Here is a 10,518-nt window from a genome sequence, read left to right on the forward strand (position 1 = left end):
TTTACTACTTACCATATTGCATGATGTTTATATCACCTTGGGGTGGAATGTGAGGAGAGCAGACATTTGAAGTTGGACAGGCTGATGGAACACCAGCTTGATGAATTTCAGTATATGAGTCTGAAGTTCCCACCTGATGCCATGACTTTCTCATGAGTGTTCCTCTGCTCTGGGCTTGCCTTCCAGTGTGATGCCCTGCTGCCGGGAAAAGGTGGTTGTGTCTGGCACCAGTGAATGTGGCCAGCTTTACCCACGCTGCTGTGTCTGAATGTACCTCATCACATCCACAGGAGCATCTCTGAAAGGGTGACTAAGAGCCACAGAATCTGGGACTTCAGCTTCCTAGAAATGCCAGGTGGAAATGAGAATACCAAACCCGCAGGCGCTTATATATGTGCAAAACATGGTTGGAGGCATTCGTGTCCATGGATCCCATCATTTCCTCATGCAGATTTATTTTGTAGGCGTAGGAGCGGGATGAGGGGGAGGCTGGTACACAGGTGTTGCGTGGCAGAGCCAGGGTTTGAAGTCCAGAGCCAAAACTCTTAAAGCACCTCCCGATCCTTGCTACTTAAGAGGCTGAGATCTGAGGATCAGAGTTCAAGGCCAACCCAGGCAGAAAAAAAAAAATCTATGAGATTCTTATCTCCAATTCACCACCAAAAAACTGGAGGGAGAGCTGTGGCTTAAGTGGCAGAGCACCAGGCTTGAGTAAAGAACCTAAAGGAGAGCATCCAGACCCCTGAGTTCAAGACCTAATACCAGTACAAAAAACAAAAACAAGCAACAAAGCTCCACTTCCTGCAGGGAGCCAGGGCGGAGTGGGGGGGAGCGTGGGGAGCATCCTGAGGAGTAGGGAACTGAAAAATCTGCTTCCATGCCTGTGGCTCTTGCAGGAACACCAGTGGCCCTGAGCTTCTAGGCAGGCGCACTGGGTCCTCTGGCTCATTATCCCATAGCCTAGTGGCTCCAGGAAACCCCAGTCTGAGCCACCTGGGAAATACAGGAAGTACATGGAGTGGGGGGGCGGGGAGGAGGGCAGTGATTGATATCTGGCCTGGTTCTTCTCCTTCTCCCTCCACCTGACCACAGAGCATCTTCAAGTGCTGGCCACCTGCTGTTATCTTCTCCTTTCATGCTCTATGTGACACAGGGAAGGGCTAACATATAGTAGGTGTTCAAGGCTTGGCCAGTGAAGAAACTGGACACTGATAACTTTGGACAATGATGAAGAACCATTATGGAAGCTGAGCTCCTCCTTCTGGAAGTCTGGGAGCTGCGCCAGGTGAAAGAGCTGATATTATACCATTGGCACACACACACACACACACACACAGCACCAGTTTTAAAAGTGCAATGGTAAATTTAAACATTCAAGCATGAGAATTATTTTTTATGACTGCAACTTTGCCAAATGGAACCGAAGCAAGGTTTGCTATCAAAATTGACAGGAAGCAAAGTGAAATGGGTAAAAATAGAAAAGAAATTACTAAGCTATGAAAAGAAATATCCAAAATGAAAACAGAGTGAAAGCTACCTTGACTAGAGGAGATTCTGTTACGGAGGAATACACTGACAGAAAATTAACACGTAGCACATTTACAACTTGCTTTTAGAAAATAACAAAAGATGTTTTTATGATCTCCAGGAGAATTTTAGTGGGTTTTTATTTCTTTTATCCCTGTTGGTTCCTGCAACTAGAGATTTAGCTTTATATAGAACTAAATGCTTCACCTGGTACCTGTGGCTCCCATTGATTTCAGGGGACTGAGATCTGAGGGTCACAGTTGAAAAATCAGTCCAGGTAGAAAAGTGCATACAACTCTTATATTCAATGAACTAGCAAAAAACCGGGAAAGTATGGCTCAAGTGGTAGAGCACCAGCCTTGAGTAGGAAAATCCAAGCAAGAACTCAAGGTCCTGAGTTCAAGCCCCAGCACTGGAGCTACAACAAGAGCAACAACAAAAAGAGCAAGCCCTAACTTCAGGGTTTCTTCAATCTGGAAGACGAGGCTTAGCTGAAGAACAGTGGCCATGGTAGAATGACATTTTTAAGAACTGGAACTCTAGCCAGGTGTGTGAGGCTCACAGCTGCAATCCTAGCTACTCACAAAGCTGAGATTTGAGGATTGTCATTTGAATCCAGCCAGGGCAGGAAAGTCCATGAAACTCTCATCTCCAAATAACCACCAAAATGCTGAAAGTGGAACTATTGTTCAAGTGGTAGAGTGCTAGCCTTGAGCATAAAAGATCAGAGACAGCTCCCAGGCCCTAAGTTCAAGCCTCAGGACAGGAAGGAAGGAAGGAAGGAAGGAAGGAAGGACTGGTTCTCTAAGGGATGACTGGATTTGAAGGGTCCATCAGACTAGAGGTCCAGAGTGTGACCAGTGATGCTCCTCACAGCCCTGGGGCTGTGTGGAAGAAGAAGATTGGGGTAAGAAAAATGGCAGGGGCCAAGGATCAGATCCAGGACACAGAACATGATGACTTTGCCAGGTTCAGGCAGAAGCTGAAGCATTTAATGTACCTGCCTCAGGTCTAGTTAGGTCAGGATATTTAAATGCCTGCCTCTCTTACCATAATAGGAAGTTAGAATGATAAACAGTACCAAGCCTCATAATAAGTGTATAAAGGGATGATGAAATTCTGATTTTTTTATGATGATCACATTAGTGCTTAAAAAAATAATCAGGCTGAGTACTCGCACATGACTGTGATTCTAGCTACTCAGGAGGTTGAGATCTGAGGATCAAGGTTCAAAGCCAGCCTGGGCAGGAAGGTCTAGGAGCCAAACAAAACAAACGAAAAACTCAGGGTCAGTGCCCCGGCCCTGAGTTCAAGCCCCAGGACCCCCCTGTCCCCTCACCCCCATCAACAAAGTCTCTGACTTCCCTCTAACCTGTTCATTCTCTTCTCTATAAATTCCATCGCCTTCTAACATATTACACACTATGCTGTATGTGTATATTATTTTATTACTTGTCTGTCTCTTATCATTAAGATCTAATGGCACAAATTGGGCCTTGGAAGGTGGATCAGTAGTAGAGCATGCATGCATGAGGCCCTGGGTTCGATTCCTCAGCACCACATAAGCAGAAAAAAGCTGGAAATGGCACTGTGACTCAAGTGTCAGAGTTCTAGTTTTGAGCTGAAGAGCTGAGGGACAGCGCCCAGGCCCAGAGTTCAGGCCCCACGACTGGACCCAAAAAAAAAGAAAGAAAGAAAAGAACAACAATAACCAAAAATGAGCGGGAAAGTCGCAGGATAATTTTGAAAGTCTGGGCTGAGTAGCGGTATCTGTTATGCACACTATGACATCCCACACAGTTAATACCAACCCCCAAGTCTCTGCAACATTACTCACATTTTAGATGACTTGCAATTTTCCAGTGCTCAGTGATTTTTTTTTCTTTCAGTCAAGTGAGAAGTGTGATTCTTGCACTACAAGAGGGAAGATTTGTAGTGAATGAAGATAAATTTGGAATCTTGGGCGGCAATCAGGACTAAACTGTATTTGCAAAGGGTAAATGTGATCATATGATCACTTTCCCCATGCTTTACAAGTATTCTCAAGCCAGAAACAATCCCTTACCCTTTTGTAAACTTCCATTTAAGCAGGCATCATTGAAGAACACATGTGTGCTCAGAAATGAGAACAAGTCCTAAATTTTTATAAAGCAAACACAGCATCAAGATCAAGAAATGGAACATAGGACCAACATTATGGAAATTCCCTTGAAACTCCCTCCAGTCATCCCCCCTCCCCCATCACTATTATGGTGGTAATGACTTGTGAACTTTATATGAACAGAGTCAGCTGTAGCGCTTTTCTTTTTGACAGTATTGGGATTTAAACTGAGTAGGCAGGTGCTCAACTGCTGACCCATGCCTCCAGTCCCATCTTTTGATGGTTATTGTAGAGATAAGATTTTGATTCCCCCTGGACCACCTATTTTAAGTTTACTGAGAGGGCAGGTACACATCACAGCATTCAGCTTCCTTCAGTGAGATGGGCTCTTGGATTTTCCTGTCTGGGTTGTCCAGGAATGATGATCCTCCCAATCTTAGCCTCCCACATAGCTTAGGATGATAATAGGTGTGTGCTTTACTGCATCTAACTATGGTTTAGAAGAGGGTCTCTCAAACTTTTGTGCCCAGGCTGCCCTCAAGTCACAATCCTCTCATCCTTTGCCTCACAAATAGCTGGGTTTATGGTCATAAGCCACCGACACTTGGCTTCCGGACGTACTTCTTTGTGTCTGGGCTGTTATACTGTATAATGTTTTGTCAACAATTTTGTTAGGCAAATTGTTGCTGTGACAACATACCAAAGAAAAAACTTAAAAGAGAGAAAAGAGCCAAGTGCTAGTAGCTCACACTTACAATCCTAGCTACTCAGGAGGCAGAGATCTGAGGATCACAGTTTGAAGACAGTCTAGGCAAGAAAGTAAGTAAGACCCCTATTTGCCAATTAATTACAAAAAAAGCTGGATGTGGAGTTGTGGTTCAAGTGGTAGAGCACCAGCCTTGAGCAAGTAAAATAAGTCAGGTCAAGTGCCCAAGCCCTGAGTTCAAGGCACCAGGGGGGAAAAAAAAGAGGAAAGGTTTCTTTTTTTTTTTTGGTCAGTCATGGGGCTGAACTCTGGGCCTGGGTGCTGTCCCTCAGCTCTTCAGCTCAAGGCTAGCACTCTACCACTTGAGCCACAGCGCCACTTCCGGATTTTTCTCCGCTTATGCGGTGCTGAGGAATTGAACCCAGGGCCTCATGCATGCAAGGCAAGTGCTCTACCACTGACCTAACTTCCCAGCCCGGGAAAGGTTTCTTAGGGCTCATCGTGTCAGAGTTTACAGCTCATGATTGTCCAGCTCTGTTGGTTAGGCAGAATATGATGGCAGAAAGGTAAGGAGAAGCTAAAGCTGCTTATTGCTTATTTCTGATGTTCTCTTCCTCATGATAGATAGGAAGCAGCAATCAAGACAGGAAGTGGCCTACGGACGAGCCATATCTTTCCAGGCAAGACTCCAGTGGCCTACTTCCTCAAATTAGGTTCCATCTCCCAAGAATGTAGGACATTACTGGTTAGATCACAGCCCTCAAGATCCAGTACTTCTCAAGGATTGATTCCACCAGCACTGAGGCTTCAGCCATGAACTTCTAGGGGGAAACTTCAGATCTAAACTATGACAAATGATGGATCACATGTACAATGGGCCATACAGCTCAGGTATGCAGCAGACCGTTCCAAAGAGGTTTGTGGAACTTTTAGGCTGTGATGTTCCACAATAGCAGAGTTACCTAAGGATACATTGCTTAAAACTATCTCTGGTGTTAAGCAGCATACATACTATGACATTGGTGCAAATGAAGTGTGGTAAAAGAGAAGAAAAGACAAAGCTTTCTGTTCTAAAGACTGCTGGCCCTGGGATCCAGACAGGCAATGACTTCTGCCACTCTAGCAGGGCTGCCAGGGAGCTATGAAAGGTTAGAGCAAAGATTTCAACGAATTTAGACTCCATGTTCAACTACTGACTCTGGTGGTCTTTGCTCAGAATCTAAGTCACTGCTATTTCTAGGGAAGATAGAGAAGAAATAAATATTAAATAGATGCTTTGACTTGGACGTGTTAAGTTGAACATACTCTGGGGGGGGGGCAGTACTGGGGCTTGAACTCGGGGCCTGGGCACTGTCCCTGAGCCTCTTTGTGCTCAAGGCTAGTGCTCTACCACTTGAGCCACAGCATGACTTCTGTTTTTGTCTGAGTAGTTTTTATTGGAGATAAGAGTCTCGTGAACTTTCCTGTCCCAGTTGGCTTCAAATTGCCATCCTCAGATCTCAGCCTTCTGAGTAGCGAGGATTATGGGCATGAGTCACTGGCTCTTGGTTGGACACACTTCTTAAAACAAAATCCAAGTGAGCTGGAAGTTCTGAGAAGCAGTCAAAGCTGAGTTCTGAGGATCACTCAAAGCCTGAGATAACAATTGAGGAAAGTTAGCATGCCAGTGGCTTTTAACTCTATGTATGAGGTCATAGGCCTGCATCCATCAGCCTTTAGGTTCAAGTCTTTTCCCTTTCTGCTTGCCTCTCTTTCCTCCATTCCATCCTTTTAATTGAAATCATCAAAGTCTTTAAGGAAAGAGGATTTTTTTTTCCTGAGAAAACTGAGGATGGATTGACTGACTGTTGAAAATTCTCTTTGAAAGCAGGAAGACTTAAAAAACACAAGCTAATTTAGTACAGTACTAACATGCCTCAGTACCTTTTGCTACTGATATGTATAAAAAGTACTACTGGCCTATGTAGTTTTATTGTGGTTATTCATAACGAGATGTCCTTGGAAATCTTTTTGGAAGCAAGAAATCCTCTATTTCCTAAGAGAATCCCCCTACTGTGTGAACAAGATTCCTTAACTAAATATATTCATTGGGCAAATTTCCTTTTCACCAAAAGGACTCTGTCACTTCTCTATATATTTACTTTAATATACTCATTTTAATGCTTAGCAATTTAATTTAATTAGTAGGGTTATTAACTGGGCCAGATGTGTGTGTGTGTGCATGCACACACACACACACATTTTTAACTTATATAGTCATAAGCAGACTCTTACATTGTGAAAGCAATGATGGGGGGGAAGCATCATTTCCAATTAAACCATTTCTTCATTGTTGAATGTTGGCACCCTTCTCTAGTGAGTACTTGTTTTTTCATCAAGAAAAGGCTGCTGGCATGAGGCCCGGGCAATCCCTGGTGACTGAAATATGGAGCAAAACTGTACCTTCTCCCTCTGAGATTTTTTTTTTTGGCAATTAATTCACTTACATCCAACCTCCAACAGATGCAGCCCTTTGGGGAGAAATACTCTTCCTTCGTGCTGAGATTTCTCATCTTCTCATAATTAAACCACACACAAACATCAAAGCTGAAATGAAATATACATCATTGCTTTAAGAAGAACGAGAGATGCAAATAAAACGACTGCTCTGTTCATTGATAGTCAGTCCCCTGTGAGCTTGCGTCATGGTAGACTTGGGGAGCTTCCTGCTTGTCTGCACATTGCCTCTCTCCTCTCTTCCACCCTTCTCTCCCCATCTCTTGGCTTGGCCCTGACTTGAATCAGCTCTTGCCTGGACAGTGTTCCCTCTTGCTCTCTGATTTATACTGTCACACTTCCTTATCCTTAGAACAGTACTATGAAATAGTTCACATTATACAAAGGAATAAGTCTGGCCAGCAGAATAACAGGTTGACAAATCCATGAGGACTTGGACAAGTTGATTCTTGATCATTAAGCTGTACACAATGTATGTGAATATGTAGCTTCTTTCCCTTCTGAGGGACACACACACACACATATACACACACATACACGTGCATATATTCTTAATCAGGAAACCCATAGATATCCAAAGACATGTACAAGTTGCAGTAAGATAGGATTTACTCATAGATGGGGACAGAGTAACACAGACTTGGAGACTTCCTCTTCCTGTGCCCCCACTTTCTGCTGGATGTTGGTAATGCTAATGACAGTTGGCTTTGTGGATGTTATTGGCTCCATTGTTATAACTAGTTATGTAATTAAACTGCACCTTGTGTATCTTTGTCTGCTCTTCACTGGACACAGGGAGGGTCTGGATAAGACAAGTGAGTCTCAGAAGAAACTTGTATAAGTCAGGGTCTCTTACACATGGCAGAGCTGGGGAGTCCTTGTCTGTAACCCATCAGAGTCTGTTTCTGTGACTTACTGAAGGTACCTGTCTGACTTTCTAGAATAGTCTTTCATGAGCCCAGGCTCATTCATCATACAGGCTTTATGAAGAGCTAGATCCTGAGCAGGGGTGGGGGACAGGACCAGTCTGTAGGAGAGGGAGGGAAGGAAAACAAGCCGGATCAATGGGGAAGCCCATCCTGAGAGGCCAGGAGGCATCAGTGATCCCAGCGTGCAGATGGAATGGGGAAGAAAAGAAACCAACTCATCTTGGCAGAGTGCTGGCCTGGTATTCCCCTTCTCAAACAAGGTGACCTCTGGGCACACGTGGTATTCGAACCCTCTCTTGCTTTAATCCGCAAGTATGGGCAGAACAAAGCAGAAGTGTCAGGGCTGGTATCTACCCCCACCCCAAACCAGGTGCTTGCTGAGAAGGTATCTGCAGCTAGTGTGTGTGTGTGTGTGTGTGTGTGTGTGTGGTGGCTATTTGTGTGGGGATGGAGGCATCCTGAGAGGGACAGGATATGGCCTCAGCACTGGCCTGATCTAATCTTAAAAGACCCGAAGTTACCTTTCTGTTAGGGATCCCTGCATGTGGGAGAGGTTGACTAGTATCTCTCTCTTCATCATTCTCTCTCCCTAAAGATCCAGTACCCAAATGTTCCTCCTCATCAGAATCTGATTGTAGAATTTTCAGACAAAACAACAGAGAATAGCTTTGAGCTCTGTTTTGTCCAAAAGCTGGCTGGCATCTTTCCTTCCTTCATTCCTCCCTCCTGCCTTACCTCCCTTTCCCCCTCCCTTCTTCCCTCCCTCCCTTTCCTTCCTCCCTCTCTTTCCTTCCTTCCTTCCTTCCTTTCCGTCCTTTCTCTTTCCCTTCTTCCCTCCCATCCTTCTCTTCCTTTCCTCTCAGCCTCCTGAAAAGCTAGGAATACAGGTGTGAGCCACTGGTGCTTGGCAGCTACTTTTTTTCTAGTTAAGGGTTCATAGTAAAAGGTCTTTAAGGTCATCCTTTCCGAATGCAGACCTGTTTTCCTACATCTTCTTCATGTATTTTCTCTTTGGCAGGATTTCCCTTGTCTATCTCTACGGTAAGGCCAGGAAGCAGGGCCCAGGTGAGGGTCTTTTCCGGCTTTTTCTCCTTCAGCTATCTTTCTAAGCACTGCCAAGGGACTCTCTGAAGCTCTGGCACATATCTACTATGGCATAGACTCAGGATATAAAATCCCAATAGCATCAAGGCTTAAATGTTTTAGGATCAGGAACTTGATCTTCTTAGCTGGAAAAACAAGATCTGGCATTCTTGCAACTTAAAAATCATGGCATCCGGTCATAATGGCTCACGCCTGTAATCCTAGTTACTCAGGAGACTGAGATCTAAGGACCAAGTTTCCAAGCCAGCCTGAGTACAAAAAGTCTATGAGACTCTTATCTCCCATTAACCAGCAAAATGCCAGAAGTAGAGATGTGGCTTAAGTGATAAAGCACCAGTCTTGAAAAGGCCAAACAAGGGCTGGAGGCCCTGAGTTCAAGCCCTGATAAAGGTGTGACAAAGGTGTGACACACACACACACACACACACACACACACACACACACACACATCATGCCTTACCTACTAGGATCAAGTCCTCTCAGGGCCTTTCAGGCTACAACCAGCAGAGGGCGTTGTATTTATTTATTTATTTATTTTAATTTTCGGTTACAGCACCGTTGAAATGGCACTTTCTCACCCATCTGTGTGCCTGTCTGGCCCAACTCACAGGTGCAGAGTCAGAGCCCTGAGCTGTTCAGACCTGCCGTGAGCCCCTGGCTGATGTCTTATTTTTGCTAAGATCTTGGAATGTCACTTAATCTCTTGATATTCTGGGGCTAGACACTTTCTCCCTTGTCTCTTGCAATGGCTAGGAAAATTGCATGAGCGCTTTCAGGAAAAGAGAAGAACTAAATCTTGCTGGCTTGTATATGGATGAATGGGACACTTTTTGTAATACTGACTATATTCTATTTGAAACATTTTTTGTTGGGCTTGAGCTCAGGGCTTCAAACTTTTGCTTCCTCCCCCACTCAAGGCTAGCGCTCTACCATTCCAGTTTTTTGTTTGTTTGTTTGGGTTTTTTTTTTTTTTGCTGGTTAAAAAACTGGATTAAAAAGTTTTCACAGACAGTTCTTCCCTGGGCTGCCTTTGAACCTCAATCTTCAGATCTCAGCCTCCTGGGTTGTTAGGATTACAGGTGTGAGACACCAGTGCCTGCCTCTATTTGAACCATTAAAAAATATTATCTGCTGCACATTCCAACTGATAAGTTTATGACTGGAGGTAGGAAAACGAATGGACCATGTACATACAGCTCAATGGAGATGATTGCCTGACATACTTTTGTGACTTCGGAAAACATTGAAATGAAACGTAAAAGGCTCAGGGCAGTTGTCTGTTTCATTCGTTGTAGATGCATAGATGGGATCAAAGTTGGGACTCAAGCAGGGCTTTTCTGCTCTTTTCCCAGAAGAAGATGAGCAGCATCCTGTGGGGACTCTATTAGAAAAGTAATGGAAGCAAAGGGATGGGGGAAGGAACTCAAGTGGTCCAAGCATGTACAAAGCCCTGAATTCAGATTCTAGTACTGTGCCCAATAATGATAGTAGTAGTAGTAGTAGTAGTAATAAAAGTAATAGTAATGAAAGCTTTTATTTATTTATTTTATTTTATTTGTGAAGATACTGTACAGAGGGGTTACAATTACATGGGCAGGATAATGCGTACATTTCTTACCAAGCATTGCAGCCTCCTCCTTTTGTTTACCCTTCAC

The sequence above is a fragment of the Dipodomys ordii genome, unplaced genomic scaffold (assembly GCF_000151885.1).
Source record: "Dipodomys ordii isolate 6190 unplaced genomic scaffold, Dord_2.0 Scaffold42, whole genome shotgun sequence".
Lineage (NCBI taxonomy): Eukaryota > Metazoa > Chordata > Mammalia > Rodentia > Heteromyidae > Dipodomys > Dipodomys ordii.